We start from the raw sequence: 22262 nt of genomic DNA, 5'->3' as shown, positions 1-22262 counted from the left end.
CTGGACAAGAGAACTCCTCCCCCAGTCTAATTGAGCTTTATTCACTTTTCATTCTTGACGTAATCTACATACAAGCAAGTAGCCTTTGTTCTCATAAATGCAAGACCAGCAGCACTTGTCATAAAGAGAAAACAGATGAAAAACTAAGAAATTTTAAGACTATATTTTAAATAGGTACTGTGGCCTCTTCTTGATTCTTTGCATGAGATTTGTTCTCAGTTTATTAAAAAGAATATTACCTCCTGTTGGACAAGTTAAAAAATAAACAGTAAACCAAGATTTTTCTTTGGTGTTACAGAAGAATTGAAAGAGAATTATAAATGGAATAATTTCCTGAACTTGACTGGACATCATTTTATGTTCTGTGCATAAGTGTACAAAGATTTGAATAAGGTATGATTCTGCCCTAGAGGAATTTATGTAAAGTGCCAACTTGGCAATGGTATTTACATTCACATGTGGGGCTTTTAAGGACTAAAAATAAAACCCCAGACAAAATAAGGATCTGAACTTCCCCCAAAATCATGGGCAAATTTCACTATAGAGGGAACCTATTGAGGGCGAGTGGTGCCCTTTAATTTATACCTTGTAAATATGTAGTTGGTTGCTGGCTCCTGCATTTGATGGTGACTGTTGATTCATGATTGTGAATAGTGAGGTGTTCTCCAAAAGCACCATGTGAAAGTGAACTTGATATGGCAAGTTGAATACTGAACAGATACAAAGCAGTTGTTCTATCCAGGCAGGCATTGCCCTTATCTTCCTTCAGGACTCCACGCAGGTCTGAACACTTGCGGAAGAGGGCTGTCATTTCCAGTAAATGGGTATGTGTATACGTGTGCTTGTATAATTTAAGATATATAAAACTTCACGCATCACTTTTTAAATTCCTGTTTCTTCTGATGGTAAAAATAGTTTTAAAGAAATTGTTGAAATCCACCTGATCTTCAGCTCAAACACCTCCAAGTACTGTCTTTCAGGTGTGATTATTTTCATTTCAAGTTAGGGCAATTTCTTGTTATTATATGGAACATTGGTTTTTATAGAAGTGCCAGACCTTAATAAAATACACATTTTGGCAAAATATTTCCTTGCAATTAAGCGTCTCTATAATGTAAAAAGAAATTTAATTAAAACTCTATTTTTAAGCTACTAAGAAACTAAAAAAGTAAGTAGGCAAACATTAAAACAGAGTGCATGTCTTGACAAATTATAAAATCTCAAAGTTAAAATAACCATAGAAGTTATACACGTGGTGTGGTAGAAAGAGAAGGTGAATCATAATTGTGGAATAATCTCAATGTGTCATGTCCTTAATAATAAATTCTGACAAATGCATTCAGTCTTAAAACCACCACTGCAAATTACTCGGGAAATTTATCCATACTACTTCAGCCCAGACAAGAGAGATGTAGACCCATTTTTTCCACACCTCCCTGCTGTATACAAGTATAAATCCTTGTATATGGTATAAGAAATGAACAGGTGGTTTATTTTTAATTTTTTATTATGTTAGTCACCATACAGTACATCATAATTTTTTGATGTAGCATTCCACGATTCATTGTTTGCATATAACACCCAGTGCTCCATTCAATACGTGCCCTCCTTAATACCCATCACTGGCCTATCCCAATCCCCCACCCCCCTCCCCTCTGAAACCCTCAGTTTGTTTCCCAGAGTCCATAGTCTCGTATTAAAATAGACCATATCCTGGGCTGTGAAACAAACCTGAACAAATTAAAAATAGTTGAAAGCATACAGAATTTTTTCTTTGATCATAATGGAATCAAACTTAGAAATCAGTAGCATACTGTTTGATAACTCACAAAATTTTTCAGAGCTATATTGTTAGATTGTATGGGAAATTGTTATGCTTCCTCATTAACAGTGCATGAGCATTCCAGTTGCTCAGCCAGCACTTTGTGTTGCCAGATTTTATTTTTAAATTTTAGCCCCATTCTAGTAGTTGTGTAGTGTCCACTCTACCCCTCATGCTTACTAAAGTCTTTTAGAACCATGGAGTGATTATTGATATTAAAAAAATTGTGGCCAGACACCTAGTACCTAGTGCCTGCTTGCGAAAACTCAGAGTCCTTTGCGTGATGTTGAAAGCATTGTATCACTTGTCCTCAGATAATCAAAGAACTATGACTGCATCAGGTATCCTTCCTTTTTGCCTTCTTGCTGTTTTCCAAATTTCTGAAGCAATTTAATGCTTTAATGCACCAGCACTTTTTTTTGTTTGTTTGTTTAACAGTTATGCTGTTCTCTCAATTTGGGGCACCTGTCCTTACTTTCTGGTTCACAGACCTTTGCTTCATCTTTCAAGATTCAAAGAAAATTTGAATATTTCTCTATGTCATTTACCAGTGCTACCATTAGGTTTACTTGTTCCTTGCTTTGTTGTGAAGAAACTTTACGTGTGACCCCATTGAGTAATTTAACCTGTTGAGTTGCAGTTATCTGCTTTGGGAGGGATGCTCTTTTGCTTGACTCTGAGCAGTTCCTAAAGAAATAGGAGCTGCACCTCATTTTATTTTGTATCCTCTAGGATATAACATCAACATCATTTGTTAAACTGAATTTAATAATGTTGATTTTGTTATTTTGCAATATCCAGAAATGTTCTCTGAAATCTTAAATGTAAAAACTATTTTCAGTGCTGTTTATCAGTGTTGCAGGTTATCTGCTGACAGGGCATCTTCGGCACATGTTTCTTACTATTCTCCTTTACGTCTAAGCCAGTGTTTCATAATGAAGTTTATCCTAAGCTCTCTAGCATGAATCTACAGTCAGTTTTCTGCTACTTCCCATCAGCTAAAATTGTATTTTTGAGTTTGACTTTAAGGAGTTTGTATTATGAAATCAATAGGTATTTTGAAGGTGCTTTTTCAAACTACATGCATCTTCCTGGTCACCATCCCTACCTCATCACACCACACTATCTTGAGAATCACTGCTCTGAACCTGTGTTCCCAACATTAACAACTCCCAGATCTCATAGGAAATGTTCTGAGGATCCAATCTGAGATACTCCACATGAAAATTTAAACATGGTGGTCTTTACTTGGTGTCGCACGGATCAGAAGTACAAGTGCAGATGCCGTGATATATGGTAGCACTATTACATAAAATGGTTTATCCAGGTGGTAATCATGAATAAGAGTGCACTAATTTGGTTGACATTATCAACAAAATAAAACACCAAATTGAAAACGTAATCATAGGAAACTTACAACTCCCTCCCTCAAAAATATGTGAAAAGAGCCAAATTTGAGAAACACAATCCAAAATAATACTCTCTTCTTTTTTCCATGCTTTGAAAACTTAAGAATCCCTTACTGTGAAGTTTTTCTGTTCTAGAATTGCAAGACTAACTTAATTTCCTTCTTCAGTCTCTAGTGTAAATTGTTATTTTCTTTTCTAATGAAGAAGGACTTATAGATGGAAGAAAAGAGGGAGTTTATCATGCAAGGTATCTATTAGGGATCAGTAACCTTGGGAGGAAGGGGGATGTGGAACTGCCACACAGTTTCAACAGAGCCTTAGTTAACCAGAGAGGGTTTACTCCAGAGGTGGCCTCTGCTGGGCCGAGATGCCTGGGTCTTCACACCCTCATCTCACTCATTGATTTGGATGTGGGCTGATTCCAGAAGTGCTTGATTTTGGGTGAAGAGACTGCGCACCTGAAGCAAAACCTTCAGTAGCTGACAGCTGGAGACTGTCTGCTATTGGGTAGGGTGATAAGTGTTACCTTGAAGGGGGATCTGGGTGGCAGATCTCCAAGTCTATCACAATTAGCAAAAGTAGCTGATATTTGTTGTTTACCATGTGCCAGAATATTGCAGAAAGCCTTTTATGTACAACATCTCATTAATTCTCACCTTATCTCCCTGAAGTAGGTATTATTATTCTTCCTATTGTACAGATGAGACAGCAGGCAAAGAGGGGGTAATTGGCTTGTCCCAAGTCCTACAGTGAGTTTAAATGGTGGGGCTTAGATTGTATCTAGGTAGTCTGACTCCAGAGCTCAAGCATTTAACCACAATGGTATCCTGTGCAATCTACACTGTACTTAACGGCAATTCCTTGAAATTCAATAGTGTATATGTAATAAATAATTTTCTGTTAAGGAGAAAAGGAACGCCCATTGCCTCCCATCCTAAACAAATGTAGCAGTATGCAGAGCCTTTGTGTTTGTTTGTTTGTTTGTTTGTTTGTTTGTTTGAGGTGTATGTGGTATAGCCTGATATGAGAATTACCTGTTTGGTCTCCTGCAAATTCCATAGATTGATATATCACTGGCCAGCATTTGAGGTGAGTCAGGAGTTAGCCCCACCTGCCTGCCATGTTTGTGTTAATGGAACTTACCAATTGAAGTGCTGGGAAGCTGCAGGAAATCAGAGTATGGCCATCAGCATTTCTAGGCTGTCCAATTTATAACCTTCTAGGACTCAGATGAAAGTACAGCAGTCACAAAGTTGCTTTCAGCTCAGGAGCTTTTCAAGATAATAATTTACCTTTAGATTTCCATGGAGCTGTAGGTAACAGCATCAATTAGCACTGACAGATTCAGTGGTGAGCCTCATTTTTCCTCAGTTATCTTTTGATAGATCTCTATTAAATAACTAAATGAACTTTGAACAGGTATGATTTTTTAAAAAATTCCTTGGCCTTCACAATCTTAAAAGTTTATTGATAAGGTAATATATATGTATATTGTGTTTATTTTAAAGATTTCCAGTGATTTTCTGTGCATCATCTTTTTCTATGGATAACTCAAATAAAATAAAGATAGACTGTCCCAGTTATTACTAGAGGTGATAATTTGCAGTCTAAGTGTGTTGCCATGGATACCTAAGAACCCCCAAAGACTCAGGCCTGGGAGTCAGGGCTTAATCCTGAGGTGCTTTTCAATAGCACCAGCTGTCCGAAGCCTGAAAGGCGTGGCAAATTACACCATTATTAGAGTGAAATGGTATGGCTAAGCTAATTATTTGTGGGCTTTAGACACAGGTGTTCATAAAGGCTGAACGTGCACTCCTAATCAAGTCTGATTGGGCTAGAACAACAGCCCAGCATGGGACTATCAAAGAGTTGTTTATAGTGTCTTTCACTTAAATAATAAAAGAGGCCACTGTAGGCCTTCTGTTCAGTAGAGTTTTTAGTGTCGCTCTGAGTTCATCATTACAGGTAATCATATTTGGTTTTTCCCTTTGACTTAGTCCAGTCCTGGAGATCTGTTTTCTAATAATATTTTACTTGATAGTCACACAACAATTTGATGTACTTCAACTATCCCGTGACAGTTTCCAGTTAATGTTACTTCTAGTGAATGCAACTTAACTTTACAGGACTGAACATTAGAACTTTATCACAAATGTATACCTTAGCTATGACTTATTAAGAGAATGGTTAATTGCCCGGGTATTTTTATTTCATCACCTGTGACACTTCTCTAATAATACTGTGTTCATACTGTAGCAGCAAGTTGGTTGAAAATATGCTTTAAAAATTTTCCTCATTTAATAGTATTTGATTCACCTAATATCTGAGTAATCAGTTGCTAAAATGTATGTTTGATGGGAAAAGCTGTATGGATTTATCATAGCTTGATATTATACTGAGTATGATAAATTGCTCTGTAACAAAGCATACCTGAATTTCCCTATTTTTGCTCCTTCAAAGAATGAAAGGACTACTTCTTTGATGTGCATAGGGCATAAAGAAGTTTACATTCAATGGTTATAAAACAACTTACACATCTAACATTTAGCTTCCAAATAATGATGATGTATTAGATTCATTACTCTGAAATGACTTAGGAATCAGTTTGTCTGTTTTACTTGTCTGTGGTTAATACAGTGGTTGTGTATTTAGAAAGTGATCAAATTAGCTCTATGTGCCATAATCTTGGGATACCTGGTAGGTATTTTGCTTAAAAAAATTTTTGCTCTACATTCTCACAAATGCTTCTGAATTCATAACATGTGAAGACAGATTTCTTTTCATTATTTTTTTTTTGAAGATTTTATTTAGAGAGAGCACAAGTGTGTTGGGAGGAGGGGCAGAGGGAGAGGGAGAGAATCTCAAGTGGACTCCATGCTGAGTGTGGAGCCTGATGTAGGGTCGATCTCAGAACCCTGAGAGCATGATCTGAACCAAAATCAAGAGTAGGACACACAACCGACTGAGCCACCCAGGTATCCTGTGAAGACAGATTTTTTTGTGAGAAGGAGCCTTTGCTACCACAATTGGATGAAGATGTATTTACTCATTCTCTGGAGGCAGAGTGAACTATTAAGAAAGTCAGATGACCTCATAAATGTGTCTTTGTGCAGATAAATATGATGGAGCCTACAATGAGAATAGATACGTTTTGGATGAGTAAGAGCACAGAGTTGTGTCTCTGAGTTCATTCAGTTAGGGTAATCTTCCTCCCTGCTGTTCTTCTGTGTATAGGAGGAGAGTGGGAGTTGGTAGTTTCTGGAAATGATTATGTAGTCTTTAAAGACAGTGATGATTAGCTTTTATAATATCTTATGCAAAAGCACAAGACTTCCTACATACTGATGGGAAGCAAATATATTACCTCCCTCTCCAGATCAGTAAGTATTGTACACAGGAAAGAGTGCCATCAGAGGTGATTTAGAGGGACACTAGCAGAGGCCACATTGAGCTTGCAGTGGTTGTATGAATTATCACTCAGTTAAAATTCAATAGTTATCTACCAAACACCGTGCTTATTGCTTTTCTAGAAGGACTGGTCTTCGACCACAGTTCCTTCCAGAATTAGCTTTTCTTAAATCTTCTAATAAAATATTTTTTTTCTACTTTCATCCTTCATAGTCCAGAGATAGAACTAGTCAATCATTGTTGGGGAATATAATTCTATCTTTACTCTTTGTGACCCTGTGGAGAAAAAAATGCCTACTCATTTATTGCGAGAGTAACCTCTCTAGTGAAAGGGGATTTAAGATCTCTATGAAAAGAGGTTATTTGAGCTCATGTATCAATTAGGGGTGGCTATGATGTAGTGGCAAGCTCCCAGATTCTCAGGAGCTGAACACAAAAGTTTAATTCTGCCCATGTCTCGTGGTCCTATAAGGTAAGCAGGTGACGTTGCTTTTTAGTCATTACGGGTACAACCAATGGGTGCTGTATCTTGACGCCTGCTTCTCTAATCACCATAATACAGGGAAGGTGAATCATGAACTGGCTCTTAAAGTTTATGTGCTAGTGACACAAGATACTTCTGCTTACATTTTATAAGCCCAACAAATTATATGGCCAAGCTTAAATTCAAAGGCTAGTGTTCAGAAAGCAGAGAGTAGAGAAATATTTAGTGAGCAGAAATAACTACTATAGCATCCTCTAAATCACTTCTTGCAAGTAAATGCTTTACAGACTAGACCAGCTCAAGAATTACCTAATTAAATAGCATCTAATTATAATGGGAATTTATAGAAAGAAAATAGGACATTGTATCAAGATATCAGACATGCATCTACCCTTTCTTTTGTTTGAAATCATGCAAAATGATGGAAATAGAGAAAAAATTATATTTAGAAGAGGGAGAAAGGTTCTCATAAATTCTTTTTTTTAAAGATTTTATTTATTTGAGAGAGGGAGAGAGAGAGAGGGAATGAGAACGTGAGCAGGGGGAGGGAGAAGCAGACTCCCCACTGAGGAAGAAGCCCATGCAGGACTCCATCCCACGACCCTGGGATCATGACCTGAGCTGAAGGCAGACAGTCTGAGCCACCCAGGTACCCTTCTGATGGAAATTCTTAATCTTAAATATGTATTTTAGAAACAAAGATTAAAATTAAACCTTCAACTAAGGAAATGAGAAAGAAAATTATAAAACAAATACTTTTATACTTAATGGTGAAATATTAGAAAAATAGAACAATTCTAATAAAATCAGTAAAGTGGTAAGAATCCTATCGTTACTATAAGACATGCTGAAGGTCTTAACCAAAGTAATAAGATGTGAAAAAAGAAAATATTTTAGATATCAAGAAATAAGTTATCAACTGTATTAAAAATAATTTTAACAACAGAAATGATAGGAACAGACATTTGACAGGAGAATAAAATATAAGAACAGAAAGAGGACAGGTCCTGTGTTAAGGTTCTCCTGAGAAATAGAACCAATATCATGTGTCTGTCTCTCTACAGAGCGATTTATTTTAAGGAGTTGTTTCACATGATTGTGGAAGCTGGCAATTCAAAATCTGCAGGGTAGGTTGGCAGGCTGAAGAACCAGGGAAGAATTGATGTTGTAGTTCAAGTCTGAAGGCAGTCTGCCGATAGAATTTCATCTTCCTTAGGGAGGGTCAGTATTTTACTATTAAGGCCTTTAACTGATCAGATGAGGACCATCCACATTATTAAGTGTAATTAAATGTTATCAAAATTATGCATTCTCTTCTTTGAAAAATGACAGCAGTTATAAACTGGAAATTCACTTAAGAAATACCAAACCTCATCCACAAGCATAACTAGATTAAGTGAAACAGTAAGTTATGTTATACCAATTACATTTGGCAAAATTTACAACTTGGTGTAATATTTATTCTCTAAACTTTTTTCTTAATTGAGATATAATTGGCATGTAATGTTGTATTAGTTTAAGGTGTACAACATAATGATTTATGTTTATATTACAAATAATAACCACAATAAGTTTAGTTAACTTTATCACCGCACAGTCACAATTTTTTGCATGTGTGTGTGTGATGAGAACTTTTAAGATTTATCTCTTAACCTTTGAATATACAATATAGTATTGTTAACTATAGTTACCACGCTGTACATGACATCCCCAGGACTTACTCATCATATAACTGGAGGTTTGGACCTTTTGAGCACCTCACCCATTTCACCCACCCACCACACCCTGCCTTTGGCAACCACCAATCTCTGTATCCATGAGCTCAATTTTTGTTATATGTTGTGACAAGATTCCATACATAAATGAGACCATACAGTGTTTGCCTTTCTCTTTCTGACTTATTTCCCTTAACATAATCCCCTCAAGATTCATCCATGTTGTCACAAGTGGCAAGATTTCCTTCTTTTTATGGCTGAATAAAAATATATACCATGTTTTCTTTATTCATTTATCCACCAAAGGACACTTAGGTTATTTCTATGTTGGCTATTGTAAATAATGCTACAATGAACATGAGGGTACAGATATCTTTTCAAGATAGTGATATCATTTCCTTCAAATAAATATCCAGAAGTGGAATTGCTGGTTCATATGCTAGTTCTATTTTTAATTTTAAAAGGAATCTCCATACTGTTTTCCATAGTGCCTTCACCAATTTACGTTCTTATCAATAGTCCACAAAGGCCCCCTTTTCTCCACATTCTTGCCAACACTTGTTATTTCATGTCTTTTTAAAATAACTATTTTAACATGTTTTAGGAGATACTTTATTGTTGTTTTAATTTGCATTTCTCTAATGATTAGTGATGTCAAGTGCCTTTTCATGTGCACGTTGGCCATCTGTATGTCTTTTTGGAAAAATGTCTATTCAGATTCTCTGCCATTTCTAATAGCATTGATTTTTCCCCCTACTTGTTGAATGAGTTCTTTATGTATTTTAGATATTAGTCCCTTATCAGACACATGATTTACAAAATTTTTTCCATCCCATAGGTTATATTTTCATTTTGTTGGTGGTTTTCTTTGCTTTGTAGAAGGTTTTTGGTTTAAGGAAGTCCCACTTGTTTATTTTTGCTTTTGTTGCCTTTGCTTTTGGCATCAAATACAAAAAATCATTGCTGAGACTGATATCTAGGAACTTTCTCCCTATGTTTTCTTCTAGGATTTTTATGGTTTCAGTTATTGTTTCTATCTTTAATCCAGTTTGAGTTGATTTTTGTGTCTGGTATAAGATAGTGGTCCAGTTTCTTTCTCTTGCATATGGCTGTCCAGTTTTCATTGTACTGTTTAATGAAAAGATTGTTCATTATCCATTGTATATCCTTTGTCATAAACTAATTGACCATATTTGTGGGGGTTTATTTCTAGGCCTCCTATTCTGTTCCATTGATTGTGTCTCTGTTTTTATGCCGGTTTCCTGCTTTTTGATTATTGCACACTTGTAATATAGTTTAAAATCAGAGAGCATTTTACCTCCAGTTTTATTTTTCTTTCTCAAGATTATTTTGGCTAAATAGGGTCATTTGGGGTGCCTGGGTGGTTCAGTCGTTAAGCGTCTGCCTTCGGCTCAGGGTGTGATCCCGGCGTTCTGGGATGGAGCCCTCCCCTCTGCTGGGAGCCTGCTTCTTCCTCTCCCACTCCCCCTGCTTGTGTTCCCTCTCTTGCTGGCTGTCTCTCTCTCTGTCAAATAAATAAATAAAATCTTTAAAAAAAAATAGGGTCGTTTGTGGTTCCATACAAACTTATGGATTGTTTATTCTATTTCTGTGAAAAATACCATTGAAATTTTGATAGGGATTGCATTAAATCTGTAGATTGCTTTGGGTGGTATGGACAGTATTCAAGGGTAGTATGAACAGTATTCAGTGTGACAATGATATGAGGTTACTGATACTCAAATTCATTCTTGGGAATGGAAATGACACATTTTGGAAGGGAATTTTATAGAATCTATCAGTGTACATACCTTCAGACCCATTTATGTCAAATTCTAAGGATCATACACATGCGCACACACACACACACGTATGTTACAGAAGAAGCTCTTGCACATTTTCACAAAGACAGTCATTGCTTCATTATTTGTAATAATGAAAAACTGCATGTAATTTAAAGGTCCACCAACAGAAAAAGGTGTACATATAAAAGGTACATGTAATGAAAAATAAATCATAAGACAACATAGTATATGTGTAAAGCAAGAAAACGGATGGATGGATGATACAGATATAGACATAGATGATCGAGGTCAAAGCATGCTTGATAGTTAAAACGGCATGTTTTATTTAGCAGGAAAAAATTGTGGTATCTACATGGTTGGTCAGTTTGTTTTGGTTTGGTTTGGTTTGGTTTGGTTTTTTTAGAGGGAGGAAGGGGGTGGAGGGGTAGAGGGAGAAAGGGAATCTTAAGTAAGCTTCAAGCCCCAGCACAAAGCCCGATGGAGGGCTCAGTCTCACCACCTTGAGGTCGTGAGCTGGGCTGAAATCATGATTTGGTTGCTTAACTGACTGAGCCACCCAGGAGCCCCATGGTTGGTCTTTAATGACCTCTTTACCTTCCTCTTCTTCAAGTTTATCTTTACCTCCAGTAAGTCCTGCTTTGCATAAGAGTGTAATTGCTTCATAATATTTCTCCTTGAGAAATTCCCATTTTAATAGTAAGCGTGAGGGAAAGGATAAGAAATGTGTGTGCTCCAATGGTAGAATATTGGAAATTAGTGTTTAGATGTAGAGATAGATGGAGTAGGGAAAGGAAAGTAGAACCTTTTTTTTTTTAACCTTAATGAGCAAAGGAGCAGAACCTATAAAGAGCAAGGAACAGTTACCAGAGGGCCTCAGCAGCTATTCTGAGGGATGAAGATACTACCTACCTCTCAGGCATGCACAGAATGGCCACTGGGTGAGCTGGGTAGTTGTGGGGAATTACCATTTTTCAGCTCTCCATAAGGTCATGAAGATAATAAGGACCTGGATAAAAACAGCCAGCACCAATCAGGCTCCTCCGCTAGGAGCCTGCTTCTTCCTCTCCTACTCCCCCTGCTTGTGTTCCCTCTCTTGCTGGCTGTGTGTCTCTCTGTCAAAATAAATAAATAAAAATCTTTAAAAAAAAAAAAAAAAAAAAAACCCAGCCAGCACCAATATAGTGGTGACTTGGGGTCAGGTTCTGATTTAAACTTTGCACTTGTATTAACTCATTTAATCCTCACAAAATTCATTTGACAGAAATACTGTTTTGGGGCACCTGGGTGGCTCAATCGGTTAAGTGTCCAACACTTGATTTTGGCTCTGGTCATGTTCTCAGGGTTATGAGATTGAACCCTGAGTCGGGCTCTGTGCTCAGGACAGAGCCTGCTTGTTAAGATTCCCTCGCTTCCTTTCCCTCTGTCCTTCCCCCTGCTCATGCATGGGTACTCTCTCCGTCAATAAATAAATAGACAAATAAAATCTCAAAAAAGAAAAAAAATAATGTTTCTATAAATTTCACAGAGAAAGGGAAGCAAGATGACTGAAGCAAGCATGTAATGGATCAAGGACTTGAACCCAAGCATGCTAGTTCCAGAGTGTCTGCTTCTAGCCACTGGTGGAAGTGGGAAAGTCAAGGAAGCTTAGGGGCAGATTGAATCTTTCATTTAATAGCATCTTGCACCAAGGGTTATAAGTGAGATGGGTGGAGGTAAAATAAAGAAGTTAATTCTTGGGACAAGGAGTGGAATGGTCACTTATTGTTACCTGAAAACATAATTTCATGTTTCAGGACTTCTGGTGATGCTGCTTCTACTTCCTTGCATATTCCTTTTTTTAAGAAAATTCAATTTGGGTATTTTCTCTCTGTGATGACTTTCCTTATTTTGCCCCTTCCTCTACAGTTAATCACCCAGGCTCCATTATGTTACCAGCATCATTCTAGCCTTTAATTGACAAATATTAGTGCATTCATTGATTGACACATCTGTCTTCCCACTGGCCTCTGTTATCTGATCTCCTTGAAGGCAGTGGCTATACTGTTGAGTTAATCAGACTCTTCTTAATGGTGAGAAGCAGAACCATACTATGACTGGCTCATTTAATAGGGTGCGTTATACGAATACACAGGGAAGTAAGAAGAACAGAAATACTCCCCGTGGCCTCCTGAAATACTAGAATGTCTTTTAGGGCGTAGCCTCTCTTTTGCTCCGTTTATACTGGGCAAGCACTTAACTCCCTGATGATAGCCCTCTTAATTCTAATGACTCAGCTTTTCTCTTGCTCATTTTTTTTTTCTTTCCCTGCTGCAGACTCACTTTTTTTTTTTCTGTGCATCTTGTATGCAGATTTTCCAGGAGATGTAAATTAGCTACCATCAAGTTAATTGTTGACCATCCAGCCATTGTTGACCAGCATTCATGGACAGGGATACTTCAGAGATTATTGGCCAGACTATAGCTTGTCATAGTTGTGCCTATGTAATAAATCATGACCAAAGCATACCATAATTATGGTATATGATGCCATACCATGGTGATTCATGAGTAATGGACCACTTGTGGTCAGTTCCACCAAAGGAAGATTTAGCTAGGCAGGCATGAAGATCACCATATCCAGTGCAGTCATATGGCGATTTGCTCAAAAAAATCAAATACAGTGCCTTTTATATATCAGACACTCAGTATGTGTTGAATGAATATGAATGAAGATGTTTTGAAATGATAAAAAATACATCCAAGAAAGCAGGAAACCAAGGGGCTTCCTGAGTTCATTTGTTCCATCATTTAGCAATCGTTTATGAAATGTATATTAGGTATGATAAATATCAGTGTGTGTGGTGTGAGGAGCACAAAACTGAAGCAGATAAGATCACAGACTTGGAGAATTTTGGTCTAATGAAATACAATAACAAGTAAACCAACAATTACACTACAATATTGTAAGTGGTATAGAGGAATGTCAGTGTATCTTGGGTTTGAGAAGAAGGATCAGAAATAGTTGGCTTCCTGAAATCCCAAAAGAGAGGTGGTCGGGGTAAGGGAAAGTGAAATGTAAAGAATTTGGAAATCTGCTATAAAAGAGTTTACCACAAAATCATTGAGTCGTGGAGCTGACAGATTTTTTTTAAAAGTCTGCTTTTAATCAAATTACTGGTTTTAATTACTCTCCCTTGAACAATAGCTATGCATTAGGAAAACTCTCAAGTCAGCTGAAGGCTACCCAAGCACAATTATTGGAAAATGATCAAATGGCAGAATGTGAAGGATTAACTTGCGTTTTTGCCTCTTCCTTTTTTCAAGTTAGTTAATAGGACTGTGCTACTGAGCTCCCTCATGCTCTGTAGTTAGTGATCCATATGGATTTCAATGTATGTACTGTAGGGCATTTAGCTGAATTATCCAGATGCTCAAGTTTTCTGCTGCTTTTAATTTATCATTTCTAACTAGACAAGTCTTGGGAGGGATGTAGTATATGCATCTGAGGAACTTCCAATGCTTAGGGCTGTTTTTCAGTCCTTCTAATAGGACAGGTAAGATAACATCATCTTTGAGGGATGAAAAGTGAATGGAGCTGATAGTCCTTTGGGTGTGGCAAGGTTCTCCCTGTGTAGAAAGTTATTGTTTGTGCGGGGGTGGGGGTGGGGGAGAGGGATGTGAAGATACAAAATAGCTTCTAAAGCAGTGGGAAGAATGGGAAAGCATTCTAAAGGATGGTGAGGTATCTGGAGGCCATTTTGCATAACCAGACAAGGTGCTAAAAGTGTATAGCCAAAACAGCAGTTTGAGGGGAAGGGGGTGGAGGCATATCTGAAGAACTAGAGCATATAGTAGGGAGGAGATTGGTTCTGGAGTGATGAAGAAGGCAAAATCAGGATCAGAGGCCCAACAATTAGAGCTGTATGATAGTTGAATGGCTTGCCTTTATAATAGTGACCTTTGTGATCCTGGGAGCATCAGGAAGATGCCAGAGAAATCATTGGAATGAATCAGGAATGCTGTAGAAGAGATTCCTGCACTTGTGTCTGTAATGGCTGGGGGATAAGGGTGAGGATGGTGAGATCGTCTCTTAGGGCCCTTTCCAAGATTGTTTATTTAGGAGACAGTGAAAAGCTCTGTCTCTCAGTAGTGACTGTTCAGACTGCCTGATATATCCATATATAGTCATTCATTCGTGCACATCCAGACTTGTTTCAAAAATATTTACATGAGAAATGTCTACCCTTATTGCGTAGGGCATAGCCATCACCTCCTGGAGGCCCGGTTAAAATGCAAACACAATTATGATAACTCTTTAATGGTTTCATTTGACCCCTCACAACAACCTCAGTGAAAGAGGTAGATGAGATATTATCCCTATTTTGCAGACAAGGAAACTCGTTTTAGAAGGATTGTGTGATGTGGGGAATGAAAATAGGGCTCATTAAGAGATCACAAGACATTAAAGTGGATGGCTCAATTTTCTCATCCGTGGAGCTTGTGTTGGGAATCCTTATTAAGCTGCTGTGACCGGACACAGGAACACTTTTATGGGTATGAAGGACAAGAAGGGTCCTGAAGATCTAGAGCCCTGCTGGGCCAGCGCAAGAGCACTAAGTATTGATTACTGTCAGAAACAAATCTGTATGGGAAGTATTGAAAGTTTACTCTGTGGGAGTTTATTGTGCTAGTAATTTATAGCAATTTTCTCATTAAATATTTGCAACGACACTATGAGTATCAACTCCACTTTTAAATGAGAAACTTCAATTTAACAAAGGAAACCATTCTAAAAATTAAGACATGCTACGAATAAGATTTTTGAAACACTTATCACTATCCCGAATATACAAGGAATTGATAATCATTTAGAGGAAAATAAACAGCCCAGTAGAAAAGTGGGCATTTTAGATTCCTCCAGGAGAACCTGTTTGTTGAACAAATCTGAATGTATTAAAGCTGCCAGAGAGAATGTTACCTTTATAAAGTCTTAGTGGTACTGCAAAAGTACAAGGCTAGGAAAGGATATTTGTGGGGCTTTGAAGTCTGCACTTAATGGTTTTAGGTGGGTCTTTCATAGCATGAAAATGGTTGGACTTGGGCAATTTTTGATACCTACTAATTTAACTGCAGGGCATATAGGGCAAGAGTCTGGAAGACATGTCCTTTTGAGTAAACTCTTGTCCTAATGAGATAGTTCTTTTTCTAGGTAAGCAAACTCTTTGCTCAGATAACTTGATATGCCAGAAGTTCCTGAAGACACCCCCGCCACCCCAACCCTCCAATGGTGTATTCATTCTCCAGCCTCAGCTGGAAGAAAGATCATTATCCTCTGGGGACATGATTAATCCAGATCCATGCCATTGATTGAGGTGTTGTGATTGTGTGTCAAGTTTCTGGTGGTGACCACTTCTACTTTTATAAATAGTAGGCATTTCTGGGTTTTTTTGTTTGTTTGTTTGTTTTTTGTTTGGTTTTTTTTTTGGATGGTCATTGTTGGGTCAATTGAGAGGGTAGGGGCTGAGCATTTGAAACAGTGGAGATTTGAGCAACATAGGAAAAAACACTAAGAGAAAGCTGTGATTGGTTTGCAGTTCACCTGTAAACCATTAGTCAAGGCTGCTCAAATTAAACCAGATTTCATCTCCACTCTGAAAATCTGAAGCATACATAGAATTGCATATAGGAGTATTCGCTCGATTACTTCATTGCTTTCTTCTCCCACTATCCCCTGCCAACTGCTCTGTTTCACAATAACATAGGATGTTCCCCACTTGTTAGTTTTCTTGTAAGTTATGAAATGAAGAGACTTGAGAAGAAAGCAGCTCAGAAATCAGTCTCTTTGGTTAAGGATTTGCATCTCAAATTGAGAACCAATTTTTCTTCTTTTTAAATTGTTACCCAGAGAGCTAATTTGCTAAGAGGGCAAACAGTTGAGCCAAAATGGACCACGGATCATGTCAGGGACTGATACAAAGGCAAGCATCAGTTTGCTGAAGTAACAAACTCCTGTGCAGGCTGCAGGGAGAGACCAATAGGCTATTAGTTTAAACCACTGTGTTCAGAATTCTTATAGCTGGCAGTATTTTTTTTTTAATTTAAATTCAGTTAGCCAACATAGAGTGCATCATTAGTTTTTGATGTAGTATTCAATGATTCATCAGTTGCATATAACACCCAGTGCTCATCACATCACGTGCCCTCCTTAATGCCCATCACCCAGTTACCCCATCCCCCCACCTATCTCCCCTTCTGCAACCCTCAGTTTGTTTCCCAGAGTCAAGAGTCTCTCATGGTTTGTCTCCCTCCCTGATTTCTTTGCATTCAGTTTTCCATCCCTTCTGCTGTGATCCTCTAGTGCTTTTCCTTATATTCCACATATGAGTGAAACCATATGATAGTTGTCCTTCTCTGATTGACTTATTTCACGTAACATAATCCCCTCCAGTTCCATCCATGTCAATGCAAATGGTAGGTGTTCATCCTTCCTGATAACTGAGTAATATTCTATTGTGTATATGAGCCACATCTTCTTTATCCATTCATCTGTTGAAGGACATTTCGGCTCCTTTTACAGTTTGGCTATTGTGGACATTGCTGCTATGAACATTGGGGTGCAGGTGCCCCTTCTTTTCACTACATCTGTATCTTTAGGGTACATATATTCCTATGGTAAACCAACATCATGTGTCATACTTGACAGTGAAATAGGCAATACATTTTTATTCTAAGATAATCCAAGGATATCTACTATCATGTCTATAACTAATACAAATAAATAATATTTATTGAATATTGTAGGCCATGAACTGTACTAATGGCATCACATACTTACTCGTTTAACCTTCTCTTTGGCCATTTGAGGAAGAGACTATTAATAATCCCCAGTTTGAAGATGGAGAAAGTGAGTCAGAAAGAGGTTAAGGTAATTTACTCAAGCTGGTTATTAGTGAGCCAGGATTTGTACTCAGGTAATCTGGTTCCAGATTTTTTTCCCCTTCCAAGCTCTTTTTTTTTGGTTCCCCCTGCACTCAGGCCTTCCCTGAGCTGTGCCTTGGCGGCACAGTGATGCCTGGGGTCCTGAGATGTTCTGAGGGTCTACAGTGTCCTTTCACATCAGGTTCTCCATGCACTCCCAGGTGCCCAGGGTCTCATATGACCACAGCATGGCACATGGGCCACAGAGCAGTCACATGGCATGAAGCACACGATCCAAGCGAGCCCTTCCCCCGTGTAGGGTAGGTCATAGTGAGTGACTGCTTTTCCCACTCAGTCGCCTTGGCCCTGGGGGTCAATGATGGGATCCAGAAGCCGGGCAGTGCTTTGTCCTTGTCCTTGCTTGCAGGTCAGGTATCATCTGGGCTGTTCCCTGAGGCAGCCTTGGGCATGAAGGGGTTAAGGAGTGAGCCCGCAAGGGCCACCTTCTTCTCCATGAAGCCCCACACCTGCTCCTGTGCCCCTGCAGCAATTTCTGCCCCTCATGCCTGGCACTCCGCTGCTTCTCCTAAGCCTCCATCTACTGGGAATCTCAAACTTCTGATGCAAAATATGCTTTAGGATCGTCTCTTGCTCATACAGAAAACAGTGTGGGGGTGATGATGGGGTCATGGCAGAACTGCAGAAAGAGGCAGAAGCAATCTAAGCCCTTGACAGCATCCTGGTTTGGTCAAATATTCTGGATCCTGTAGACTGAGGAGTGGTGTCCTCCTGCTTCTCAAGTATAGACAGTCCCTGAGGTGCATTTCTTGCTGTCCTTCATTCCTTCCTGGCTTCTTCAGCTGGGCCTGTACACCAGAAAGGAACCAGAGAATTTTGTCTCATGTTAATTTAGTCAGAGCTCTTTTGATTGGTGTTTTCTTGCTTTTCTTCCTGAACCTATTACTGCTAACCTGTTTTTCACATTGAAAGTTGGTATTTTGTGTATGAGAAATTGTTTTTGCTTTTTATCCTGTTTGACAATCTTTCACTTGCAGTGTTTAGACAATTTACATTTAATGTCATTATTAGTATGGTTGGATTTAAATCTCCCATCTTGCTAGTTGTTTTCTCTTTGTCCTATCTGTTCTTGGATCCTTTTCCTCTCTTTTTCTGCCTTCTTTTGGGTTAATTGAATACTTTTTTAAGTACCATTGCTCATAAAAGCTCACTATGCATTCAGATGGACAAACTTTTGTCCTTATACAAGAATTGTTTTTCCAAATGCACAAATGATTTGCCTGGATAAAGTGAATTGCAAGAATTTCCTGAAGATAATAGGGAAGCTATTTATGAGGTCGCAGTCCTTCTGTAGGAGGCTCTTCTGGAGCAAACAGTATGCTGACTTAGGTCATCTCAACTCTCAGCCCATAGAGCTAAGTTTAATTTCTCCAGGGTAGGAGAATAGAAGTCTGGCATTGCTACACACTCGAATAACAGAGAGCGGTGAAAATTTATGTAGCAATAAGAATTAACATGAAAATGTTGAATCTCAAAAACAGTGAAAAGAGCAAGCTGTTAATGAATACATACAGTATGAAATAATTCATGTAAATTGAAGAACACCTATAAGTAGTAAAAGTACAAATAAAAAGAGGAATGATAAGTACAAAACTCAGTTCTTGCCCCTTCTCCCACAAAATAAAATAAGAGAAAGATGTGATTGATCAAGGAGTTGTCACAACGAGACTTCAGTAGTTCTGCCCACTTATTAAGGCAAGTGGACTGTTGATGGTTTTTCACTTTATACTTATTTAAACTCTATATTATACATATTCACATATTTTTAAAAAATATTAAGAAGGTAAAATGTTAAACTTGAGTAGTATTCAAATCATAATCTATCACCCTCTATCCCTTTTAGTCAAGTATCAGCTGGCATTCAGTAACCTCTAAATTGGGACATTCTCAAATTGCCTCCACACTCCAACCTTCGGTTTTATCTCTGCAAGATAAGGAGAAAGTCTTTATATGGCCTGTAAGGCTCCTTAAGAATTATATGAATTTATAACTATATTTGAACCTGTCAAATGCAGACTTCTTGGTTTCAGTTGATTATGTTCTAATTACTTATTTGTGATCCTAAGACTTCAATTAGGTAGAATCTTAAATAGGTTTGATAGAATTTTCGGGTTGATGGTAGGAATAAAGGTCAAGAAACACCTCTTTATTTTAGTGAGTGGGTGGAAATATGAACACGCTAACCTTTTTCTTCTTATAAAAAGTTTTTCCTGGATCTGAAGATTTTTCACGTGTGTAATTTTTGATGTTCTTCATGGAAGATTTGCCTTAGTAAGGATTACAGCTTTCAGGATACTGGAAACTGGATTAACTCTCCTCTCTCCTTCAATGTAGGAATTAATTAGTCTTTGATTTCTCTCTGTGTAGTTAACATTCATAGCTGACACAGGAACGAATTTTGCAAATATCTTTTTGGCAAACTGGGTTTTCCTGTGATTTTCTACCAGCATTTCACATCATGGAGATACTGTTACACCCATTAATCAAGGGCAGCCAGTGTGTTATGTGAAATCATGTAGACACAGCCGTAGGGACCTGGAAATAATTGCTAATGAACTTCAGTTGCTCTGCCGGAGCACACAGTCTCTGACATCCTGCCTCACCCTCCTTTTCCTTCTCGTTCCTCTTTAACCTAAAACCCCAACCAGACACTCTTAAGTCTTCTCTCATTTTTCTTGCCCTCAGAATGCTCAGACTACAGCCACCAGGTCCAGACTGCTCATTTCCTAACATTTGTACATGCTGGGTAAGGAAACTTAGAGGCAAAGCTATCACATCTGACTATAGCGTTTAAGTCCCCAAAGACGCAAAGGCTCCTGAAACCCTCTTCAGATGCTAATATTCACACAAAGTGCCTCTGGGCCCAGCTGGCCTTCACCTGCAGCCCTGACAGGCAGGAGCCTCCAGAATGAGGTCCTGGTTTCCATAAAAATAGGAAGGGCACACATGGTAAATGGCAGAGATCTAGTACAAGCTATAAAATTATTTAAAATTGGCTTCCAGTCAGTTAAAACTAATTGCTGTGAACACAAAGCCCAGCCAGGAGCCCCCTTTCTGTTTTCCTTTTTTGTAATTAGCTTGCGACAGTGTAGCTCGAATCTGCTGCTAATGTCCATACCTAAAATTAAATGATGCCACTAAATTTAAGATGTAGCCATTGTTAATATTCAAATATGCTTTAAGCACAGGAGAAACGTGTTACGTGGTAGTATGAAATATATTAATGGCTCATTTTATAATTGTTCTTGGATTTCTTTGATTTTATGGGGAGCACTTTGTTTAAATGTAGCTTGTTGTTACTGGTAGTCTTATGGTGGGTTTTCTGTTGCTGCTAGGTATAGTTCACAGACCATTCCTTCTTTGTGCTATAAAACAGATTTGTAAATGAAAAGTTACTTAATTCACCAACGTCTTCCAGGATATAGTAGGCTAACTACATACAAGGCAAGAGGACTCCTTCTTTCATGCCCTTTTGTATAATTAGTTTAGAGAATCCCTGTGTGATTCTTTTCCTGTCCACCCCTTTTCTTTTCATGTGGTGTACTTCACAGGCTATCACTGAGTAAAGCAGAGTGCTCCCCATAGCAGGTCTCAGAATTCTGTTCCTGCTTCTCCCAAGTTTGTAACTAATTCATGAGACCCTTTGTTTAAAGGAAATCTTAATTTAAAGCAGTAATTCCCTTCTTTAAGTTTAAAGACCATCTTTGACATTTAAAAAACTTATTCAAGATTTCAGACACCTCTGAGAATGGTTGAACATGTCTTAGCAAGACATTTATTAGGTTTACTGTGTGTAGTACATATATGTATGCATTCCGGCATTCTTCTCAAAATCTTTCTGACCTTTTCAGGAGCCCTCTTCTCTCTGTTAAGGAACTAAGAAAACTCAGGGAGTCAGAAGGCTAGAGTCCTGTATATATTCAGTCATATGTGCTGTTCTTGACATTTCATTTAACCTCCCCATGCTTGTTTCTTTGCTGTAAATTAAGGGTGGCTTATACCTGCCATATTTATTTATCTCAGTGTGAGGCAGGAGGGAAGGGAGATTCCGGAGACAAGTTGACTAAAGTAAAGCCATTTTGGTTTTGGGCTGACCCTTAACCTAAAAGTCAGCAGGTCATGAAAAGAATAACAAGATGTGACTTACGGAAGACCACAAGACCCCTCTCCAGCAGACAAGACGTTCTTAAAATTGCTCCTTGTGAGTAATTTCACAACCCTAAGACAATGGAAAAAATAACCACCCAGTGTAAATGATAAACTCAAATGGTAGGCCCCTCCCTATTTGGTTAGCTAATTTAAAAAACTTACAAAACCCTTCATTAGAGGCAAAGAAGAGACTGTTACTTTGTGAAGTAGCTCTTTTCTTGCGTCTATACTGAGTAAATCTGTGTCACTTTCTCTGAATGGCTTGCTCTTAAATTCTTTCTTGAGCAAAGCCAAGAACCTTCTTGGTGAGTGGCGTGACGCCCTCCGTCTTGGGGCCTTGTCCATATTGCGTCAGTAGGTTATAGTAAAAGTTTTATCCAGTAAGAATGGCCAAAAATTTGCTTTGAAAAGTATAAGGCCACTATAGGTATCTCCTGCTTTTCTGAAGATTGTGTTACTTACAGCATTTTGCTTTTACAAAAAGACCTCCATTAA

General features: G+C 38.2%; 1 long non-coding RNA gene across 1 annotated transcript in view; it reads left to right on the top strand.

The window, feature by feature from the left end:
* Positions 1-747: 747 nt before the first annotated feature.
* LOC123000906 (uncharacterized) overlaps positions 748-22262 on the top strand; it is a 171037-nt gene continuing 149522 nt past the window's right edge. Inside the window, exon 1 of the long non-coding RNA XR_006409279.2 lies at positions 748-824. This is a non-coding gene — a long non-coding RNA (uncharacterized LOC123000906). The remainder of the gene's footprint in view (positions 825-22262) is intronic.

The sequence above is a fragment of the Ursus arctos genome, unplaced genomic scaffold (assembly GCF_023065955.2).
Source record: "Ursus arctos isolate Adak ecotype North America unplaced genomic scaffold, UrsArc2.0 scaffold_17, whole genome shotgun sequence".
Classification (NCBI taxonomy): Eukaryota; Metazoa; Chordata; class Mammalia; order Carnivora; family Ursidae; genus Ursus; species Ursus arctos.
This window is presented reverse-complemented; position numbering and strand designations above follow the sequence as displayed.